The sequence below is a fragment of the Pan troglodytes genome, chromosome 2, assembly GCF_028858775.2.
Source record: "Pan troglodytes isolate AG18354 chromosome 2, NHGRI_mPanTro3-v2.0_pri, whole genome shotgun sequence".
Taxonomy (NCBI): domain Eukaryota; kingdom Metazoa; phylum Chordata; class Mammalia; order Primates; family Hominidae; genus Pan; species Pan troglodytes.
In genome coordinates, this window is record NC_086015.1 from 164708042 (window position 1) to 164733618 (window position 25577).

The window sequence follows — 25577 nt, forward strand, 5'->3', positions numbered from 1 at the left end:
GAATGTATAATTTTATAACATATACACTTACATATCTTGTTCATAAAAATGTAGGGGGCAAAATCAATGTGTTTTAAAGGTCTGGCTTTTGATATAAAATGAAAGCAAAAGCAGAACCAACCACCTCCACTGAAACAACCACTAGGATCACCACCACCACCCACAGCAGCTGCCAACTTTTTAGAATGTATGTGTGTGTCTGGGGGTGGTACAAGGGGAGTTGTTAAGTAGGCAAGAAAGTGCAATTTTACAGCCATTTTGAAAAGTCTAAGTTTGGTAGAAGTTCTTTCTATGACATTTTCTTGGGGCTAAAATCTGACACTTCATCATTCTTGATTTGCAGGAGCCCTCAGGCCTCTTGCTTTCACATGTCTTTTATTTCACAGGATTAGCACCAACTCCCTTAACCTAACTTCCCATAAAGAAAAGTTTTCTTTTTCTTGGTGAGAGTGTGGTGCTGTAGGTAACTCCTGGGAATGTGATCTAGCTGTCAAAAGCACAAAAAGTCGGCTAGATACATCGGGAAACCAAAAGTCTATTTGGTTTTAGTAGAAGATTATAAGAGAAATCCTGGGTACTGTTTGTTGACTATGCCGTAAAATTGCATTCAATGGCTCTCTTCTTACCTTTAACCCACTTGCTTCTCCATCTCTGTTCTCCTTAGTTTGTGGGGCACAGGTGCATGTGGTAGTAGTGCAGTCAATTGGTAGTGACAGATTTATCACTGAAGGAAGAGGCTTCTTCATTCTTTACATGGCCATGACAGTGACTATGACAAGTTATTTGTCTTAACAATGCAGGCTGCTCTTCCCCAGTAGAAAATGAGAATATAAAGAATTAGCACAAGTCAAGCACATCTAAAGGGAAAAGTAACAAAAATGACTATGTTAGGTGGATCAGTTTCTTACTAAAAACAACACAACATTATGAGTACAACTTTTCTAATCACACGTTCTCATTCCTTTTGTGTTTTCTTATTCTTTTATTTCTAACCTTTCATGGTGACCTTTTCTCTCTGTAAGTTTCTTCTGAAAAGAATAGGAAAATTTTGTGATTATATTTATTCATTGAAAGAGAAAAATAAATGAAAAAGCAATTGGGCATCTTTGACATATATTGGTGAAAACTTTTACTTAATACTATAAGAATAATTTTGGTCCACTTATTGATAACATGTATTGTGTTGTCAACTTAGTTTTCTATCAACTTTCGTTCTACTGGTGGTTATGAATTATAAGCAGTGATGTAGATTATTTTAAAATAACTTGATTGTCTTAGTTCATGCTACTGTAACAAAAATTCCACAGAGTTGCTTAAGCAATAAATATTTAATTTTTACTCTTCTGGAATTTGGGGAGTCCCATCAAGGTGCCAACATTTTCAGTGGTGGGGACCCCCTTCCTGGTTCATAGACTGCTGTATTTTGAATATAACCTCACATAATGAAAGGGGCGAAAATGCTTTCTTGGGCCTTTTTTTTAAGAAGGGCACTAATCTCATTCATGAAGCCTCCACTCTCATCACCTCATCATCTCCCGAAGGTCCCCATCTCCTAATTCCATCATATTGGGGGTTAGGATTTCAACAAACAAATTTTGGAGGAACATAGTCGGTAACACTGATATTTAGTACCATCAATGACTGTTGGGAGGTGACTATAATCTGGTGGTTTATAAAGTCCAATTTTTCTTCTAACACAGAGGAAAAGCAATTGATGAATGATCTCTTCAGCTGAAGACAGGAGGGTCTTCATAAAATATTTCATTAGTACTTTTTAAAGCTGCTATAAGAATGTGACTGCTAGATTTTTACAGACAAAAATGGAAGAACTGAAGTAGAAGTCAGGGTAGCTAGGCATAGTTCCTATTTAACTACATGAGTGTCCTTGGGTAATCATTCAGACTTTGTCTCTCGTTTTCATCTATAAAATGAGGCTAAAAATTCTTGCTCCACCAGTGTCTTAAGATTTTGTTTTACAAAAGAATCATAAGAAAAAGCTGCACTCAAGAATCACCACTAAAGAACTTATTCAGGTAGCCAAACACTACCTGTTCCCCCAAAACTTATTGAAATAAAAAAATTAAAAGCTACAGAAATCAATTTGAAAATTAATTATAAAGTATCTTACTTGTATAAAATATAGTATAATAATATTATTGAGAGGAAACTCAGTGAATCTACCTTTACGGTTACCAATGCTTAATAAGCTCAAGTGGCAGATTTATATTGCACATTAGAAGTTTATTTTGGGAAATATTCATTTCTTTAATAATGCTCAGGAAAAACAATAAGATATATTCTGGAAATGAGTATGTTTGTAGTGGAAAAAGATTTATTAAACAGAAAGTCTGTTTTACTTCAAAAATTAATGAAAATACTCCTTTTAGAAGCTATTTGTGAAAATATGAAAGGTCAAGATTTCTCTATTTTCTTTCTTTTATAAATGTTACTTTATTACAAATCCCATTAAAACAATAAGAATTCTGAGGCAAAACTTGCCCGCAGAACCCTAATTAATATTTTTATGTTCAAGTTGTTTTACTAATCATTAGTGATATCCATTTAAAACCTTTACATAGCATAGTAATAATACATATGTACACATATATTTACATACATCTTTGTAGTGAATATTTTTACTTAATATTACACTGTCTTTTCTATTTTATTATTTTTACAACTTTTTCTTCTCTTCTTCAAGGTAACTAGTATAAACAGCCTGGTACATATCACTTTATCTCTTCTCCATCATGAACCTCTGGAAATCACCAGATACTGATTTTATTCATGCTTTTAAAATACCTTCATGATATTCTGTAATAGGGAATGTATTCTATCACTTCCCTAGTGTTCATATTCAGTGTTTCTCTCCTGTATGCTCTATATGTTCAGTGACCTACTATGTGTCAGGTACTATTTTAGGTTTTAGGAAACTTCTGGGGATGAAACAAAATCCTAGCCCTCACGGGGTTTATGCTGTAGCCAGAGGAGACAGCCAGCAAACAGTAAACACAACCAAAAAATGGGATTATAGAATGTGTTTGAAAGTAAGCACTACGAAAAAAAAAATGAAATGGGGAACGGAATTTGGGACTCTCAGAAGTTGGAGTGAAGTTGAGTTGCAGTTTTAATTTGAGTGGTTACGACAGGCCTCATTGATTAGGAGGAATTTGAGTAAAGATTTGAGGAAGATGAAGGAAATAGCTGGGAAGAGCATTTCAGGCATAGGGAACAGCCAAAGCAAAAGCTGTAAGGTGGAAGTGCACATGGGGTATTTAGGGGCATCCAGGAGGCCAGTGTGGCTGGTGCACACTGCATAATGAGTAAAGTCAGAGAAGTAATAATACCAGTTCACACAGGGATGCTAGGCCCTTCAGGGTCTTTAGCCATTTAGAGTGAAACACGATTTTCTGGGTTTTGAACAGAAGAATAAAATTATTTTTTCATTCAAAACTGTTTTGGAGAATTAGTTATAAAGAGTTTTTTTCTATTTAATTGCTGCAGAATATTTCATAATACAATATATCACATTTGATTCATAGCCCTAATGAATATTTACACTTTTTAATTTTTGGCCACCACAGATCTTGCTAATAAAATAATGGTATCTCCTTATACATGTGTCAAAGTTCCTCTAGGATGTAGTCTCAAAAGTACAAATGCTGGGTCATTTTGTGTCTGTTTTAAGGATCACTTTTCTAAACTTTTAAAATATATATATATATATATATATGTATATATATTTTTAAGAGACAGCATCCCACTATGTTGCCTAGGCTGTCCTTGAACTCTTGGGCTCAAGCAATTCTCTCACCTCAAGTAGCTGGAATTGTAGGCATGTGTCAATACACTCGGGTTAAAGTTCTTTTTATTATTATTATTATTATACTTTAAGTTTTAGGGTACATGTGCACAACGTGCAGGTTCGTTACATATGTATACATGTGCCATCTTTGTGTGCTGCACCCATTATCTCGTCATTTACATTAGATATATCTCCTAATGCTATCCCTCCCCCCTCCCCCCACCCCACAACAGCTCCCCGTGTGTGATGTTCCCCTTCCTGTGTCCATGTGTTCTCATTGTTCTATTCCCACCTATGAGTGAGAACATGCAGTGTTTAGTTTTTTGTACTTGCGATAGTTTGCTGAGAATGATGGTTTCCAGCTTCATCCATGTCCCTACAAAGGACATGAACTCATCATTTTTTATGGCTGCATAGTATTCCATGGTGTATATGTGCCACATTTTCTTAATCCAGTCTGTCATTGTTGGACATTTGGGTTGGTTCCAAGTCTTTGCTATTGTAAATAGTGCCGCAGTAAACATACGTGTGCATGTGTCTTTATAGCAGCGTGATTTATAATCCTTTGGGTATATACCCAGTAATGGGATGACTGGGTCAAATGGTATTTCTAGTTCTAGATCCCTGAGGAATCATCACACTGACTTCCACAATGGTTGAACTGGTTTACAGTCCCACCAACAGTGTAAAATTGTTCCTATTTCTCCACATCCTGTCCAGCACCTGTTGTTTCCTGACTTTTTAATGATTGCCATTCTAACTGGTGTGAGATGGTATCTCATTGTGGTTTTGATTTGCATTTCTCTGATGGCCAGTGATGGTGAGCATTTTTTCATGTGTATTTTGGCTGCATAAATGTCTTCTTTTGAGAAGTGTCTGTTCATATCCTTTGCCCACTTTTTGATGGGGTTGTTTGTTTTTTTCTTGTAAATTTGTTTGAGTTCATTGTAGATTCTGGATATTAGCCCTTTGTCAGATGAGTAGGTTGCAAAAAAATTTTCTCCCATTCTGTAGGTTGCCTGTTCACTCTGATGGTGGTTTCTTTTGCTTATTAAGATATTTCTCCTTTTTTCCCTAACACATTTAGTTTTGTTTTCTCATTCCAGTATTCAATATCTTCAGAATTTAAGTGACGGTATATGGTGGGGATCTAACTTTAATATCTTTGTAATGGAAAGCTGAATGCCCCAATACACTTTTTGAATAGTAAATGTGTGTGTGTGTATGTGGGCGTGGGTATATAAATATAGTAGGGAGAATAAAGGCCTCACAAAGATATTCATATCCTAATCCTTGGAACCTTTAAACCTTATTTTATTTTATATGGCAAAATGAACTTTGCAGACATGACTAAGTTAAGGCCTTGAGATGGAGAGACTATTCAGTAGGCTTAGGGTAATCACAGGGGTTCTCATAAGAGGAATGTAGGAGGTAGCTGTCAAGACAGAAGCAGAGGTCATATTGACAGAAGGAACTGGTCATGAGCCGGGGAATGCAGGTAGTCTCCAGAACTGGAAAAGGTAAAGAAACACACTCTGGAAATTGGAAGGGAACCTCCAGAAGGAATGCAGTTTTTGCTGACATCTTGATTTTAGGACTTCTGACCTGCAGAATTGTATTTGTGTTGTTCTAATAAATTTGTATTGTTCTAAGCAACTAAATTTTTGGTAATTTGTGACAGCAATACAAAACTAATCCTCTATCTCTCTATCTATCGATCTACCTACTCATTGGTGCTATTATTTTTATAGAGGTGAAATTTCCAGAGCAAAGGAAGTGTATGTTTATAATGTTAATTAACATTTCCAAATCACTTTCCAAAATTGATATCGCAATTCATACTTCCACTAAAATGTCATACACAGGCATTAGATATTAATATTTTCTTAATTTTTTCTGGTGTGACAGATGAAAAATAGTACCTCAACTTAGTTTTAATTTGCATGTACTTGATGGCTAGTGAAATTGCACATCTTTTCCAGTGTTTAAAGGTCATGTGAATTTCCTCTATTTAACTATTCCTAATGTTCGCCCAATTGTATTTTTTTTACTAAGTTATCCTTTTCTTATAAATTGGTAGAAATTCCTTGAACCTCATAGATAACCCTTAATGTATTATATGGGTTGCAAGTATTTTTTTCTGAATATTTCTCCTAATACTATTTCTAATGTTTTTTCTAGAAATTATTTTAATTTTTATATAATCAAAAACACATTTTTTTCTTTATGATTTTTGGTCTTCTGTTCTGTTTCTACTTTGACATAGAAGAAACCCATTTATCATTTTCTTTTTTTCCCAGAGAGGATCTCACTCTATTGCCCAGGTTAGTGCAGTGGCATGATCCTAACTCACTGGAACCTCTAACTCTTGGGCTGAAGTGATGCTCCTGTCTCCGTCTCTGAAGTAGCTAGGATTATAGGCTCTCACCACCATGCTTGGCAAAGTTTTAATTTTTTTGTAGAAATGGGGTCTCACTATGATGTCCAAGCTGGTTGCAAACTCCTGGTCTCAAGTGATCCTCCTGCCTCAGCCTTCCAAAGCACTGGAATTATAGGCATGAGCCACCATATATGACCTTATTTATATTAAGAATCATTCTTAGTTATAAAAAAGTAGGGGCAACCTTGCTAATAGAGAAGTCTTTTGTTAATATAAACAGTAAAGCTTCTTTCATTCTTTTCAGTCTCTCTCAATGTTCTATTCAGGTTTTATAGTTGTGGGAGAGCATATCTGATTTTACATGATTGTTCCCCCAAGTGTCTGAGATCAATGTTAAAGTATTCTGAGAAACTTAAGACTATTGCTATTTTTCTTCACATACAAATAGAATCATCCATTTTTAGTGGCTTTATTCATCAAACTAGTCAGATGATAGCCAGATTAGCTAGGAACACACAACATAAGTTGATCAGTTTGGTCTGACTATTGGTATAACTTTTTCAGTAAACTAACTTGGTTTCCTTGCTTTGACACAACTAGTCAAATCATTTGGAGCAATGAAATTGACCTGCTTTGAGTAAACTTTGGTTTTACTGGATCTGTTGGGATACTTGGCTATGAAGCGTGGAAGAATCTGAATAACTCTTTAATGCAAACTTTGGTTGGTGTCTTTCTAAAGATAGTATTATATCTAGGATTGGATAAAGCCTATGTTAAGAAAAAAAATGTCTCTTGAACAAACAGTGGTCTAGAAACAAACTTAAACCATGCTAAGTTGTGTGTTAACCACCAAATCTTTATGACATAAATTTTCCAATTCACGGTGCTTTGATTTGGATTTAGATTCTGATTCAAATTACAGATAATACTGGATTACATCTGTTCCTTGTAGTTGTGGGAAATTCACTTAACCGTTTTTTTTTTTTTTTTTTTACCTCGGTTTCTTCAGCTTAAAAAAAATGCTATTACTTGATCTGCCTACCCCGTCTTACAGGGTTGGTATAAAGATACAATGGAAAATGAATACAAGATTTCTTTATAAAAAGTATTTACAAGAATCTTATTTGAGTTTTCTGAATTAATTATTTAACTGCTTTTTCTGCATAAAAATTTAAAATATGTTGGTTTTAGTTTCTCCTGCATTCCTCCCAAATTAGAATTCATTTTTAATATTTGTATGGAAAATAATTATTTTGGGTTAGCAGGATTTAGCATTTTCAAAAGACTAAGAAAAATACATCAGAAGGTAGAGTGGTAGTTTATGTGCTGTCCCTAGAGAAATAGCTTTAGGATTCTGTTTTGGGATCAACAGCTCTACTGTATACAAAAGTGATAAATAATAAAAATTTAAATAATAACTGGCACTCACTGATCACTTACCATGAGCTAATTACTATCTAAATCACTTGCTATAAAACAACCCATTAAATCTTGCAAAAGCTCTATGGAGTAGACACTGTTATTATCCTCATTTTACAGTTGGGAAGCCTGAAGCACAGAGAGGTTAAGTAATGTCCCGAAGATCACACAACTCTACAGTGGTAGAGCTAAGATTTGTAGGCAGGGAGTCTGGCTCTAGGCTTTGTGCTCTTAACCACTGTACTATACTTTGTTTTGTTAATTTATTTTCCCGTCTCCTTGACAACGTTACTGGATCTGTTTCAATTTCGTTACCATTAGCAAAGAAACTTTTTGGTCAGCATTTTCAGGCAGTTTTCCTATTCAGCCATGGAAAGTAATTTGAAGTTCTTTCTGTGGCAATAGATGTGAAGATTCAGCTGGATTTTGCCTTGCATAAGCTACGTGTGTAATTAAGGAATTTTTCAGCTATAAGGGTTCTATAAGTAAGTAGAAGTCAAGATTGCCATGGCCAGTACTTCAATGAAAAGACAATTAACTCCATTATAACTAGTTTTGCTGCTTTTATTTGGCTAAAAGAACGAGAGATATTAAAATAATTTTAACTGATTTTGTTTCTGGTCAAGAACTAACAGTGGTAATGCTTTGAGCCATTATTAGAGCACACTTTAATATTCTATTAAATATACTCTTTTTGTTGTTTGTTTTTTAAACAGAATCTCATTCTGTTGCCCAGGCTGGAGTGCAATGGCGTGATCTTGGCTCACTGCAACCTCTGCTTCCTAGGTTCAAGTGATTCTCTTGCCTCAGCCTCCCAAGTAGCTGGCATTACAGGTGTGTACCACCATGCCCAGTTAATTATTTTTATTTTTATTTTTGTATTTTTAGTAGAGACAGGGTTTCACCATGTTGGCCAGGCTGGTCTCAAACTCCTGACCTCCAGTGATCTACCCGTCTTGGCCTCCCAAAGTGCTGGAATTACAGGCAGGAGCCACCACACCTGGACTAAAGATACTTTTCCATGCTTTTGGTTTCTATTACACAATGCTGGTCAAGTCCATTAGAACCATTTAAAATAATACAATGGTGCATCCTATAAGCACTATAAACAACTATTTTTTGGTCCTCTGTTCCTCAGATCTTTTTCTTTAAAATGTGTGTTTGGGTAAGGCAATATTCTTAAGAGGTTCTTTCATCCTGACAGGGCAATGAGACAGATGACTCATCACATACACGTGTTTGGCCATACATGCTGCATTCCTACATGCTTCAGCAAGCTGTAGTTTCTTCCAATCCTTTTTCTATGCAAAGGGAATTTCTCTAAGCTACATATATTGTATTTTCGCCTTTCTCTTCTCTTTTACTTTAAAAATCTTTTAAAACAATTTTAAGCTTATAATAAAATCTGCAACAATCAAAGAACTTTTTTTTTCCCTGAACCTTTTTAGAGTAAGTTGCTGACACAATGCTTCACCATTCTAATACACTTTAGTTTGTATTCCCTACAAAAAGGATATTCTACTACACAACCATGATACAATCATCAAAGTCAGGAAATTGACATTGATATATTACTCCCATCTGATCCTCTGACCCCATTCACGGTTTTGCCAATTGTCCTAATAATGTCCTTTACGACAGAGGATCTAGTTTAGAACCCTGTATTACATTTAGTTGTCATGATTTTTTGCCTCCTTTCATCTGGAATCCTCAGTTTGTCCCTGACCTTGATACTTTGCAAGATTACATGCAGGCTGTTTTTAAGACTATCCCTCATTTGGACTTTTCTGATATTTATGAAAAAATTCAGTTTATGTATTTTTGGTAGAAATATTGCAGAAGTACCTCTGTGTTATTTTCATTGGATCCTGTCAAGTGTGACAAAACTTCTGTTTGCTCCTATATTAATGATGTTAAATTTAATCATTCCCAAAACACCACTGAAGTGATGTTTGTCCAGTTTATCCACTGAAGAGTTGCTCTTTTTTTCTTTATAATTACTATATATTTTGTGGTACTGTGAGACTTTGTAAATATCCCATTCCTTATTAAATTTCACCAAGTAGTTTAGCATTCATTGATGTTTAACAGTTGTTAAATAATGATTTTTCTAATTCTATTATTTCTTCTATGTTTATTAGTTGATATTCTATTGTAATAAAAAGCTTCCCCTTATTAATTAATTATTTATTTACTTAACATTAGTAGAGTCTCCTGGATTCCTGTTATTTAATGGGTTATAATCTATTTATATCATTATGTATTTTGATGTCAAACTCAAACTGACCCAGATTTGGCCAGTGAAACTCCTTCAAGTTGGCTTCTTTGTTCTTTTAACATCTCTGTCATTTTTAGCCCTTTTGTATTTTTTGACATAGGATTTCAGAATTATCTCGTACTTTCACTGCTTCAGCTATTTCTCCAAGGGTTACTGTTTCCTTTTAGTGGAGAATGATATTTAGAAACCAAGACCCGGTGCCAGGTATACTCATTGCTTTTGAAGTGTCCCTGCTCACAGACCTTCTCAATGTGTGGAGCCATTAAATGTGTATTTGTGTGTGAGAGAGAATATATATACACGTATTTACAAGTATATTTACTTTTGTATCTATCAATATAATTGGAAACTGAATTATACTAACACTTCCAATTCTAATCTATCTTTACAACGTATGTTCTAGCTTTGCCTCTTTCTACATTCGTACCTCTTTTCTCCAACAGTGAAAAAGTTGGCTTTCATTATTCTCAATGTGTGTTTTTTATTTGGTCAATCCTCCTATATATATAATTGCTCCCCCGACTCACTGCAGCTGTATAAATATATTTCTTACTCCACTTAGGCTCCAAACCTCTTAGTGGGCCTCTGCATTCACCTACTGGAGCATTCATCCACCCTCTGCCAGGCCACATGATTGCCTACCTAACCACTTAGTCTCTGACCCTCTGAGTAGATGAATAGAGCTGTGCCTATCCCTGTTCCACCCCTCTTGTCTCCCACTGCACCCCTGTTGTGGCCCACCTAGTTGTTTTTTAATTGAAATATTCAGGAAGAAAAGAAGGAAGGAAGGCAGTTAGGAAGGAAGGCAGGTAGGCAGCTATTACATCCTTTTGATATTTATACATTTGATTCCTAAGATACATGAGTTATTACCACCCCTTACAGAGATTAGGACACAAGGAGATTAAGCTTTTGCTCAAATCTGTAGAACCAGTAGCCAGTGGGAGCTCAAGATAAACTTAGGTTGTTCTACATATCACCTCCAGTGTCTTTTAAATTAGGATTAAACACAATATCTAAATGGGAGTCTCGAGTTTTATCATTAGTGCTTCCTTTCTGGAAGCTCAGCAGTAGCTCATGGGCCCAGGCAACCCTTTCTGAAGGATGGGTATGCACTTTCAAGTGCCGGGAGTATCTCAGGAGCTCTCACCTATATTTTTCTCCCTCTAAGTCTCAAGAACATAGCCAGGAGTGACATTCAGAATGTTCAACAACTAGTAAGGCACAGGGACGGGCTGATAAGAGTGGATGCTGGATATAGTGTGGGGGAAGAATCCTGTAGCCCTGCAATGTGCCAGGTTTTAGTCATTAGGAGGTTCAGGGGCTGACAGAATAGCAGTGGTAATACTTGTGGTCTTGAACAACTGCTATTTACTAACCAGTATGGAACAATGTCAATATTTACATAATTAGTGTGCCTTTCCAGTGGTTGGATGGATGGAAATCAGGCAGACATCAACATGAATCTTTTCACTTGGCGGGATTGAGAAAGGAAAGAAATACACAGACTCTCCAAGAATACACTCAGGGTAAAACCAATAAACTTGACACTGAAATGAGAGTGTTTGAAATATTAACTCATATGGTTTCTGTTGTTCCTTGTTTCTTCTTATCTGAACTAGGAACCACCCATTACCTCTGTTAGAAACGTTATAGCAGAAACAGAGAGACCTCAGGCTCTGAAAGTGCTCTGAGTGTAAAAAGAAAGCCAGTTGAAAGTTTTCTTCCTCCTAAGCCCGGATGAAGTTTTCCTGAATTAAAGAGAGAGTCAGAGAATTGGAGAGTAAGTAAAAAGAGATTAGATTCAGTGTGTTTATGAAAGATGAGCTCTGTGCCCTTTGCCATCCCTCCTTAAACCCAGGGTAGAGTAGAGAACAGAAGTTCAGATGGGATTGGGGAGCCCTGAGAAGAGTTTTCCCTCGTGCCTTAGGATGATGAGGCATGGAATAATTTTCTTGTTCCCAACAGAAGCCCGGGAGAGGTGAATAGCCTCAGACAGCCCCACTGAAATGCCTATAATAGTAACATTATTATCTTACTTCAGAGAGGGAATGGCAATAACTGACGCACAGAGCAATGCATAAGGGAACAAGGGACAACTCAACAGTGACCATCATGATACATGATAGGGAGGACAATGTCTCAGGGGATGCCAGAGAGTATAGATGATGACTCAGACACAATGACTATTCCACTGCCTTGTTGCAAACAATATATATAGTCTGCTAATTAAATGCAATCACAAGGAAAATGGGGATGATCTCTGAACTCTATTCTCTCTTCTTTGGGGAATCAGGAATTTTAACAGCAATTGAGCTCAGTTATAGAAAAATAAAATTACATTTCTTGCACACCTAGGTTGGTGGACTGCTATTCTTTCTCACTACACCTGGTACTAATCAATATAGATACATCAGGATTTTATACTCTTCCTTCCAAGATGGCCCAGAGTAAACTGCCCATGTGTGAAAGAGACAATTCTGACTCAGCAGTGCTAACAGCTCAAAGATACTCAATGCAGGAAGAAACTTTTGAACTCTACTATTTTGCAAGTGACAGTGACTTGGGGAAATATAATTACCGCAGACAGTTTTACCCACAGATAGCATCTGTTTTGCAGTCAGTTCCTGCTGTTTGAATACACGTTGGCAGCAGGCTTGACTGAGGCACAAAGGAGTCAAGTAGTTTGACCGGGCCACACAGAGAGGTGGCTGCTTAGTCCACCTTGGGATCTGGGACCTCTATGGCATTCAATTATCTGCTATAAACACTGGGTCTTCCTGCCTTATGAATGCAGCTGCAGTCTCTTGCTGAAAAATTCGCCTCCTTTCACATAGAAGGCGTAATTAAGAACACAGCTGCAAATTGGCTCTTCTCAACAATTTTCCCTGCTGTCCCATAAAATGTGAAAAATGCAGGCCAGTACATTGATTAGACAGACTCTTAGGGTTGAATTGTGTGCAATCTACCCACTTCTAGCACTTTGCAATAAGTTTTTGCTCTTCCACTGGAATTTAAGGAAAGGAATGGAAAATAACAGTGCCTGGATGGTTCTTGGTTGGGCACCTCAGGGACACAGAGGGGAAGAATATAATCAGTGCATATCATCATGTGACTATGTAATACACACACACACTTTTTCTTGATGGCAGAGAGTATATTCTTTTTTTGGGAAATATTGATCTATTTATCTTTTCTCTGAATTTTTTGAGTGAAGAATATTTGAGACAGCTAGTCATTTATTTTCAGTCTGCCCATCTCTGTGAGATGAATAGGAAAATAAAATCTAGGTGGGTGTACATTAGGAAAAAACTTCCTAAGGGTTTCTTGTTCCTATTTCAGCAATATTTTATTGTGTAGTAGATGTACTACATACATTGTGATAAGATGTCCTGGGCTTAATTTCCAGAACCACCACTTAAGCTCAATTTCCAGAACCACCACTTAAGCTCTGAGACCTTAAACAATTAATTAAAATTCTAGGAGCTTCTATTTTTTCATCTATGGAGTTGGAGTGATTATTCTTGTCTTATATAGTTACGAACATCAATATGGCAAATTTTTGTTGTCTACTATCATGCTTGGCTCATAGTATGGGATCAATAATTGTGTGATTACCCAAATGTTCATTGAGACATAAACAAGTCTGTCAAAGGGAAAGAGAGAAATCTAGCTTTATTTTCATTTAATTATCATTAGTAGCGTGAGAAGAGACTAATACGGTTCCATAACACTGATTGGGAAAATTATCTTTGCTAAGAAATGGGTGAAGAAACAGATTACCATTTGAAAGTGCTGGATTTATGTTTTGTGTTATTAACACAACTATTATTATAATATTTACACGAAATAATTTTTATTAGAACAAGACCAGTAAACTCAAGAAAAGAATGGAGAATATTGCTTTAATGTAAGTTCTCTGAACAACCTCTATTCAGGAGGAAAAAAAACAACAATAAAAACCCTTGTAACCTAATTCTAAAAGAAGAAGAGAGAAATGGTACTGCGGTGTCAATTTTTAAAGCATGCCACCTATGGAGGACAAGGTACAGGCAAGGCACCATAAAGACATAGGCTACGTTTTCCTCGGTCTTTATTCACTTCACTCTGGTTCTTACCCAAATAATGAGCTCAAGAGGGTTCTTGGCAGTTTCACAGCGAGCTCCCAGCTGAAATTTCCCACTCCGATTCTCTAGTTAGTTGCAGACAATGCACAGCTGCCTCCTCTGCGGATGCATCCAGACAAATGACTGGGCCCCCATAGAATACGTGGCCCCATATTGTGGGATGAAACAACTGACAGTGACAGGATGCTTTGTCTTTACATGGCCCCCAAAAGCAGAGGAAAATGGCAAGGGTATAGCAGCCACTTGCAATGGAGGGGAATTTACACTATTCCTACTGGGCTGCTGCCCTACTTTAGCTCCTCGGGAAGATCCAGCAGGAAGAAAAGCCAAGGTTCAGCGGTTTGCACAGGCACAGTTAATGCACCTGTATCCTCCCTGCAGATGTAAAGTCAGATTTTAAACCCACAAAGGACATCTCAAATCGGAAAGTAATACATTCCATTAAGTACTTCTCAGCTTTTCTGTACCCTTTCAACCACCCACTCCAGTCCTGCCCACCACATTTATTCATAAAGAAACGAGCTGCAGAAATAAAAAGACGTGCACGTAAATAACATTATTTGTAGAATGAAACAGATGTGTAAATCTCTGCTGGTATGTATTCTGATGAAGAAGATTACATTAATCCCAATTATTCACCTGCATATCGAAGAGGAGAGCTTTAAAGATGTGAACAAGCACAGATTCCCTGTGGTTAAAAAAAAAAAAAAAAAAAGGCCTCTGGATTTGCTATATCAAGGGCAGTGCTACTCCACAATTTAAGTCCCCACAAATGCCATTCAAAGCCACAGTACTTGTACTGGAGATAGATGAGTACAGGACACTTTGACGGCGGGGGAGGCATTGTTTAACCTTTGTTCTTCACATTCCTCAGGAGAGTAGACAACACCTCTATTTTCAGTGTTTCTTCAGAATGATTTCCCGCCTGGAGGATTGACAGGTACTCTGATTATCTGCCTAAGGAAAATGAAGGGATAAACAGCTGAGAGATGAAGATTGACTTGAAAGGACTACATCAAAGAGTGTGTGTTACACTTGGATAAAGAAGAGTATAAAAAGGGGACAGGCAGAAAATTGTCAGATTAGCACCTAAATATATTTTGAAGAGAAACATAGCATTTTGCCAAAATGATCTTTACTTGAATAGTAACAATTCCAGATTGTCACTGTCACAAGCCTAGAGATTTATTTGAGGAAGATAAATGCCCTTTTCTTTTTACCATCTAGAACAGGGTTCTGTAATGGAGGTCTTGAGCCATCTCATTCAGTGATCTAGGGGAGAAGCCAGGGATCTTTATTTGAAAGTTTTCTCCTTATGAGTGAATCTGATAGAAGCCAGGGTGAGGAATACTTTTATTATTGTTTACTTTTGGTAAATAATAAGGTGTTCACTGTTGGTACATCATCCCAAACCCAGACTCTCTGTGTGTTTAAGGAATCAGGACCGACTTTCCCCAATCCCATTGTTTAAAATGCCCTTCTCATACTGCTAATCAATTTAAACCAGAGAGGTTGAAAGATGTCTGCTTGAATACTGCATTTGAATCCCTCCTGCACTAAATCGTCTTGCCCCACATTATCCATCTTCTCACGCTTAACTCAACTTTAGATGATTTTTGGTGGAGATAACATGTAGCTGAATATCATCCCCTAATAATGGTATTTATTCTAGGCAGATACTCAACTGAGTAGGGGCAGACCTAGAGACAAAGGAGATGGTGTTAGAAACAAAAGACTATTTCCCTCCCAATCTTCTAATTCCAGCAGGTACTTTTTAATAGCATAAGACTGACTTGTTTTTTCCTTGAAGAGAATAGTGTTAAGGGTGTTTTCTAATGCAATTTTAGCATTTTTGAAAGGAAAACAGGAAGAGAGCTGAAGAAAGGAATATGATGGCCATAGCAACCAAAAAAAAAAAAAAAAAAAGAGCAGGAAAAGCAGGTGATTGATGGCTATATAAAATCAATGTTTATCTGTTCTGTTTTAATCTCATCGAATTCAATGATCTGGTGGGCTGCAGGAGAATTTTCTGTCAAAAGTAGTTGTAGAAGTGAGTGATGAAGCCTTTTGAAACATCCCTGTATTATCTCCCTCTCACTGAATTAGAAAACAGAGCCATGGGCAAAGGCTATTTTTATGACCTTTCAGCAGTGCGATGTCTGTGTTGCCCACTATGTCAAGGCCCAAGCATGGCAGGGAAATTCATTTGTGGTCTGGACAAATGTGGTCATTAGGCCTTTATCTCTTGATCCTTGGCCATGACTTGCACTGCTTTAATCCCCATACTTATATTGCCTCTGAGGCAGGGCATCATTCTTGTCATTAAGAGTGTGTATAATTTTGTGTGTGTTTGTCTCTGTATGCATTCTCCTAACTCACACTCCACCTTTTTATTTTGTTTGTTTTTTAAAAACTGAAACACTGAGTCCTTGATGACAGGATATGAAAAAATGCTGTGGATAGCCTTTGCTTCAGAATCTGTGACACAGCTGTGTTTCTATCTATCCTATACTATGGTCATGTCCCTTCCTTTGTGGGGCAAGAAAAGGCAGATCAGCTTGTGGCTGTGAAGAAAGCACAGCTCTGGATGGAACAGGAGTTCCCATCCACTAGATCTCCAACCTTAAGGAATGCATTCATCCTTTCCCTGGCCCTGTGAACCCTAACAGTCTGCTGAGTTCATTTATGTAGTTTTCCTTTGCAATTCTCTGCTCTCCCCATCTCTTCTACAGGGAACAGGATACTCTTGTCATTTTTGCTATGAGGATAATTTAGAATATCTGGGTAACACAAGGGATGAGCATCAAATCTCCAAACAACTTGCTGTCAGATTCCGTGGTTTGTTTTTTTTCAGCTATGCCAAAAAGAAAATGTCAGAAGGAAAGGAGTTTTAAAGGTCTAAATGGTTATCGTTGTCTTTTGTGTCTGAGACAATGCAGATAGACCCAATCACTCTCTGCTGTGTTTGTGTGTCTAAGGAGACTGACGGGCACATTCCATCCAGAGCAGATCCCAGTGTAAGGCAGCTATTATGCACGGAGTCTGGTCATGTCTGTGTTCTCGTTGTGTATGCAAATACAATTTGCCAGCTCCTTTTGCTCAGAAAAAGGCTCTCTCTCCCCTACTCCCTTTGGTTCTTCCTCACAGGGTTGTTCTACCCGATGTTATTGATGTTGTGCCTCAAGGGTCCTTAATGCACATCTTCTACCCTCCCACCTGCCCCTGCTCCACTCACCTCACCTGACTCCTGGCCAGGTCCCATTAGTCACACTTGCCAAATCCAGCCCTGCTGGGTTGCGGGAAACATTGTGCTCAGCCTGGCTGTAATCCGGAAAGGTTAAGAGGGATTTCCTGGGGAAAGGGCGAGGGGGACAACACCTTGTTGATCTCCTCTGCATTCTGTATCACCTTACAGATGATGGCTTGATGACATGGAGAAAGTAAATAATATTGACTTCAACATACCCTTTTAAGGCCATCATGCTCAAAGCCATGGGAGCCCTTATGACATTTTCAACAGGGAACTAGAAATGATCTAGACATCTGCATCAGGCTTCCCTCAGAGTATCGAATACTGAGGAATGAGCCCCAGATTTTAATGATGTCACTGTCATGATTGCCCCCTTCCCACACCTCCTGCTCTTACAGAAGGGAACATTGGAGAAAGCTAACTGCCGCAGATTTGACTGCTGGCCAGATCCTTGGCAGAGGCATGTGCTGGAAGGAGCCAAGCATTTGTGGCTTTAGAACCAGCAGAGTGGTTTTGTGGTGCAGCCGTGTGCAGCCCAGGTGTCGTGCTGTGGTTCCAATCAGAGGATATGCACACACCATCAGCAAGACCTCTGCAGCGTGCTGCCAGTTCCCAAGCACATTGCTCTCTGGAGTGTGGCCAAGGTCCACTGAGACAGGTCAGGTTGTGCTGGAGTTACTGTAATATCCAAGCCATAACTGATGTGTTAGAAGCACCTTCTATGTATAATGGTAGAAAATCACCTAAATGTCCTTAAGAAAACCAGGCAGCCTGCTGTGTGGGCTGTGCTCCACAAGCGAACACAGAATTGTCAGCAAATTCTTTCCTGAGATGTCACCTTTGAAAATTTATGCTGCACATTAGGTCCTCCCTTGTTTGTAATGCTGACTATGGATGCAGGCACTTGATTTCTCCTCATTTTGCAGATGAGTTGGTTTGAAGACTGGAATTAAAACACGAGTGGCTTATCAGATAGCAGTAATGAATGTGGCAGGAAGCCTGGAATCCGGACCTCATTTTCTTTCTCTGTCCCTTTCTTTCTCTTCTATTTTGCTTTTCAAATGGTTGCTGTTTGTATGGTTCACCTTGATTAAATTGGTTCCTAAAATGTTTTTGGTATAAGCATGTAAATTCAGTTTGGTAAGAAACATAAATTTTAGCTATGTCAGTGCTAATAGAACTTTCTGCTATGATGCAAACATTCTGCATCTGTGCTCTCCAGTTCAGTAGCCACTAGCTACATGGGGCTATTGAGTATTTGAAATTTGGCTAATATAACTGAGGAAGTGAATTTTTAATCTTACTTACTTTTAATTAAACTAAATTTAATTTTAAATAGCAACTTGTGACAACTGGCCACCATATTGAATGGTGCAGATTTATAGACCAACCCATTCATTTTACAGATGGGAAAGTGAGACCCAGGGAGGCTACTGGAATTTGCCCAAGAGAACACACAAAATTAGTAGTTGACTCAAGCCATCTAAAAGATTAGTCAGCATCTTCTGACTCATAAAATAGTAAGTTCTGATATCTCAGCACAAAGTTTTAAGACTCTTTGCACCTTCAAAACGAAATGAAACAGGTGAAAACAAAAATGCTGCTACATTTTGTGCCAGGTTAACTTTTTGCATAATATTCTGTAAAAAGTCAGGGCCCAAGAAGAAAATAACACTGGCGAACGCTGCCTGTTATTCCACATAAAGCCCTAGAGTGGCGCTGTTGTATAACTTCTGATGCCTGCAAAAGCCAAATCAAAAAACCCAAACCAATGAAAAGCCACCTTGTTCTTCCTATTCCTGCTCTGTCCACCTCCAGCAGTTTATTCTTTTAAGTTCAGATCTTTGAATATTTTACTTCCTAAAAGAAAGAGAAATAAAAATCTTTCTGTAGGTCTACAAAAATAGATTTCCTTATGTAGGAGGGAGAAATCCTGAAGTTTGGTTCTTGTTTTATAAGGTATTGAGGATACTATGGAGGTTAACTCCTTGAGGACGTTTAAACGTATCTTTATGAGTTTTTCAATAGATAAGATTAAGGTGGCATAGAGACATAACTCATCAATACTCTGACTTCCTGCTCTCTGAGGACACATTCTTCAATGATATCTCAGATCACTTAAATTATGAGTCTTGGTCAGAATGTCTTTTCTGGGAAAGGTTGGGGCAACACGATTTGTAGACTGCGGTAGGATAAGCACATTTGACAGGTAATGTGTGGTTTCAGTCTAAGGCTTCTACACACCTCACTAAAAGGCACGTTAAGAATTTTTTTTTTTGTGTGTAAGCAACCTAGCGCTTTAGCATCTGGGGTCCCTCGATTCAGAGCCTCCCATCCTATTAGTGTTGTTCTGTCTCCTGGAGAGAACACTTCATGTAGACATTCAGTGATGCCACGTGCCTTGTAATTCCCTTAAAAGTTAATGAATGTGTTAGAATTAATTTTAATAAACGTTGATTAATTGCAGTTTGATTTGCGTTTTGAAGAACAAAGGCATCGCAAATACAAATCAGTGTTTGGCAGATTTTTCTTAGTTGCTTTGAAGGTTTTCACAGCAGATGGCAGTGTTGCTCTGCGGATGCTACTGAGCCAGCCCGGTGGAGGCAGCGAAAATTCCTATACATGCTCTCCAGGCAGCGCTACAAGATCCACATCCCCAAAATTAGGGCCTGGACACAGACCAAATGAAGAGTCCAAGCAGAATTCGAAAGAATCACTGAGACTGCTGTGAATTCAAAATATGGGGATTATTTGAACCTTCTTCTGTAATTTAATTCAATGAAGTCAAATTGAGTTCCTGACAAGTTCAGAACCACATACATGAATAAAATGGTCAAAAATTTCAAACAATGGTTGATTATGTGTGTGAGTCAGGGAGAGGCCGAGAAAAGGACAGAAAAGATGTGTCGATGATACTATAATATGCAGCATATAGATATATGCATATCTCATCAATTTACACTATCTATGTTACATATAGATACCATAGCAGGTCAATGATTACTGCTACAAAGATAAAAATTTCTTGTTACAGGTGCACAGAAAGGGAGTCAAACTGAATACTTTCCTTGTCTACAGAATGAAGATAGGATTAGTAATATTCCAAGGTCACTCCCAGCTCTGACATTCTGGACGTTTGTGAATATTTTCCTACATTGTGGTACTTCCACACCTTCAGAGTTGACGAAACAGACCATTGTCCTTCAAATCACACTAGCATGAGGGAAGCCATGGAGCTGGATTACTCTCAATGTCCTATCTTTTTTGGCCTTTGGATGTTATTTAGCAAGATGTGTCCAAATTGCATGTGATAGTGACCAAAGCAATTAGGGAGATTGATTTGGCATGCATCATTTCATTCTGTGCTCCCTACAGGGAGAGACGGAGGAGCCCATCAGGGTCCAAGATAACTAAATTTGATTTTGCCCCAATTAAGACACTAACTTTGCAAGTTGTTTTGATGTTGTTATATTTAATTTAAACTTTATTATTTTAAAAATAAGTGTCTCAGAAAGAAGAATTTCAAAATTATATTAAATGTACTTATCCTTTCTAAAGGTCTTTCTGTCTCCTTTATGTTAGTTTATGGTTTGAAAAAAAAAAAACACTAGTAACTTTCCGAATTTATTTTATGTTACTTTCTGAGTCTGTGTATCATTTATTAAGTCACATCAATCTGTTCATTAATTTTAGGTTGCTTCATTATATTACTATTGTTTTTATGTCGTTTGAAGGTATTAAAATGTCACAGAATAATAAGAACAAAAAAGCATGGCTGTAACAGCTCTGATATTTTCTGGGTATTGATTCCCTAATTGGATTAGAGTCTCTCTTTGACAGAATTCCAAGAAGGTAAAGGGCTAGGCCATGATTCACAACTGGTTGGGTCTGGTCCCAATGACCACCGTGATGCATATTCATTCAACAAACACTTACTAAGGGTCCACAGTGGGCCTGGCTCTGTGTGCTGTCAGTATTGCCCATGCAGCCATAAGGTGAGTAGCAGGAAAGGCAGCCTGAGTTTTGGAATCTGTTCCAATCTGTTTTCATGTCTGCCTCGGAGAAGGAAGAGCCATTAGGAATTACTGAGGAGAGCCGAAATGGCAGGTGGCATGAAAAGGGATGCTGAGGCTTTCCTCTCTATGTGCCTGGAAACAATGTGTGGCTTCTAGGTGATAGGTCTGGACTTTATGGGTATCTTTTGGGCAGCCTCAAAGACCCATGAACTCAGAGCTTGAAGGTTGAATCAGTTTTCCAGAGCTATAATGCCAGCAGATAGCTTCTGCAAGGCAGCTAATTGTTTTGTAAAATTTTGAGAGATGCTGGGAGTGTTGTAGCTCTTTCGCTGAAATGTTCGCTACAGATTTTTATGCAACACTATGATTATGAAATGTCTATTACAGAAAATATTAATTGCTTGATTTTGCTTTCTTCCAATTAAGTTCTCTACACTTCTGTGGTGAGAGTTCTTGCAGATAGGACAAGCCAAGTTATCCTATAAGGCTCAAGTGTCCTGCTGTGCGCTCCTGTAGACCTACATCATAGCTATCTCCTGGAAGTAAGCTGAGTCTTTTGCACTTTGAAATATATATATAAAATCAAACATTTGCCATGTGTTAAGTGCTTGTAGATGCTTTATTTCATTTAATCCTCACAACACTGTAAAGTAGACACACTAGTGACATTTTACTGAGGATGAGAGAAGTTTCATCTCAGAGACAGGATTTAAATTCAATTCTGTGGAATTCTAAAGTGGATTTTCCTATAGCCTCCAAATGCAAGTATCCCCGCAGGGACCTTTGGTACATGGGTGGGAGGTAGGCTGATCTGTTCTCCACATCTACTGAAGCATTGGTATTCATTTTATGAATGTAGCAGCGGAGAGATACCAAACTAGGTAATAAGACTGTTCCTTCACATCTCCATCCACCTTCATTTTATTAACATTTGTAAATCTGCTAATTTTCTGAGACTAGGGCACAGTATTGCACACACCAGCATGTTTGAGAAGAAGCAGCAGCCCTGGATGTCTCACTTGTTCAAGATTTGGTTATCTTAGCATTCTTGTGATACATGAACTTCCTTGTTCTTCAAATGTTAAAGAAAGCTGCTGGGCCATTGGCATTTGGTTAATCAGTGAAGACAAATAGTGATCTTCTGAGTAAGCTCCCCATTGTAGAAAAAGTGAGGTAGCTATATAGATAGCATTTGAGCTTGACTACAGTATGTCATATATGCAATCTTAAAGAGGTTTCCAGGGCATTATTTTTTTAATTTAAAAATGAAAGTTTAAAGGTAAATTGCACTTAAAAGAGGGAAAAAAAAACAATTTTAGACAGAGCCTTGGTAATAGGGAAAATAAGAGTCAACCCAGGGTTTACTTTATAATTAGAAGTAGCAATTAAATAGAACTGGGCCTTGTAAGAATTATAGTGAACTAAAATGAAACTGTGGCTAAATGGGGTCTGCTTACTTCTGCTCTTTATCTGATAACCATGTAAGAACAGAGGAGCAAGAATAGTAAAATTGTATTAACGATGGCTTGCGAATTCATACTTGGCTTCTAATATTCCATATATCCAGTCATGTTCTTTGATGTACAACAAATCTGATGATTGGCAAATAAAGTGCATTTGTTGAGTATCCTAAAAAGAATTTTTAAGTTACTCCACAAAACTTCAGTGATATAAAAAATATCTTAGTTTCTAAAACTCACATTGTAAACCTGTACTTCATTCACTAGAATAATACATTTTTGGGTTCTTGAGTTATATAAAACAGCAACAAGTATCTCTGAGAAGGAAAAAATCATGTGACCAATATCTGCAATGTTAAAAAATATGTAAATATTCCATAGAAAAAATTGTTGCCTGGTTATATTGCTATCAGGAAAATTACTTCCCACCTGCATGACAGTTGAATTTTGGTGGCCTTTTTTAACCCAATACTTTTGACAATGCCTTTTTCACTCAATACCTTTGATAATTTTTATCTGAAATAGGCCCAGAAATTAATATTAAGCTTAGCAAGTAAAATTTATATTGGATCTATTATATAACAGTGAAATCTTGGACTGGCTCCTAAGGCTGGTCTGAGCTTCCTCATACTTTGATCTCAAAGTAGATTGTCAAAATGGTACTCTAGATACTCCTATTTTTGTGTTTAAACAAAATGGTGGCTAACTTAAAAATGAGGCTCTGTGATGACTAGGAATAGATGCTTTATTGCAGCTTTTGACTGTAATATGTAAAAGATAAAAGAAATCTTAGTTTTACTTTTCCCTTCTTTTATAAACCACAAATTTATTAGTTCAAGTAAGTCCAAGGCACTTTACAAAACCCCAGGTGATGATTTTACAATGTATAAAATGCTTTCATGTACACTATAACTTTTATTTTAATATTCCAGATGTTCATGAAATAATAGTGAACACCAATGACCCAAAGAAGCGTAAAGCTAATTAAATCATGCTCTGCTTAATTTTCCATTTTTATTTCTAGTTTTATTTACTTCTTAATTGTTTATTTGCATCATGGCTAATTTTCACATCAGAACGACTGCTAGGTTGCATTAGGACATGACAGTGGTTTTAGAGTTGACAATTTAAGGATTGATATAAAAATGAATAGGATTTCCTCGAAAAGAGGATTAGGATTTTGCCTGGGGAGAATTGGTATTTTCTCAGTCTGTGATCACACTGGTGAAGCTTAGAAAGTAATTCTAGGCTCCTGAATATATTTCTAAGGCCCTGGAATATAATTTTGCTCTGCACATGGGAAGAGTTTTGTGGGTCCATGTGGACTGTATAGATGATGCTCTGATGAACACCTTCAAAAAGCTAAAAGAGTAGCTGTGGAAAGTGCCTGGTGGCCTATTGGGTACAGACAGAGACCACAAAAATAAGGCCAGAGATATGGTGGTGACATACTTCTTGACATTCTGGAATAATGTTCTTGATTTCTCTGAAGGATTTGCATTTTTATATATAAAATTAAGAACAGGAGAAAATATGATGTCAAACATTTTTTCCTGAAAATGTGAAGGGAATATGAAAATCATAATAAGACATTTTATTGCAAAAGATAATAGCTAATGAGGAAAAGATCTCTGATTGCTGGTAGCCCTGATATTTTGGCTTTGCTATGCTAAATATTCAGATAGGGGTATTTATTTCTTTATCATAGATAAAGGAATGTATTTGTATATGTTGTTTCCTTGAATTTATAAACAAAGTATATAAAATGTAACTGTTTTAAAGTATATGTTGGATCCTGGAGGGATAGCAAATTTATTTACTAATTTTTCAAAGCAGGCAATGTGTCTATGGTCACATTGAAAGATCAGTATTATTTCCAATGCCATGCCATGCCATCTCAAGTAGCTATTAACTTACGAGACAAAAAACTGATTTGGTGTATTTTTTCAATGAAGGGGAGAAAAAATGAGTGCCCTAGAATTCCTGTAAACTTTACTACCTTGGCATAATGAGAACTCCCCATTGGAGATATGATGATGGTTTGTGCAAGTGGCTAAGAATCACATAGCACTATCGGAATAAACACATTTGAGATTGTCTGCTCTAAGCTAACCATAAGAGCAAATTTAGTTTTTTTTTTTCTGTAAGAAATGTTTACTATGTGTTTTTATTTTCCTAAAATTCACTATATGGTATACAATAAAAAGGATGTCTGCTAACACATGGCTGAATACAAAGAGACAAAGACAAATGACTACAACATAAGTGTTAATAGACACAAAATTCTGAGTCATAAAACACGAGAAAAAATATCCCCCTTGAAACACAACTGTCTTGAAAGAATATCTGTCTCATATAAGCAATCATAATTATTGTCAATAATATCGTTTTATTCTAGGAGCAGCTCTCTACCTGAATACAGTTTAGGTTTTTTGGGAAGCATTCAGTTATTCTCTAATAAATATCAGTGATATGGTTTGACTCTGTGTCCCGATCAAAATCTCACCTTGGATTGTAATAATTCCCACGTGTTGTGGGAGGGATCCAGTAGGAGGTAATTTAATCATGGGGGCGGGTCTTTCCAGTGCTGTTCTCGTGATAGTGAGTAAGTCTCACGAGATCTGATGGTTTTATAAACGGGATTTCCCCTGCACAAGCTCTCATGCCTGCTGCTGTGTAAGACGTGTCTTTATTTTTCCTTTGTCCTCTGCCATGATTGCAGGGCCTCCCCAGCCATGTGGAACTGTGAGTCCATTAAACCTGTTTCCTTTAGAAATTGCCCAGTCAGGTAGTATCTTTGCAGCAACGTGAGGATGAACTAATATAATCAGCCACAGGTATT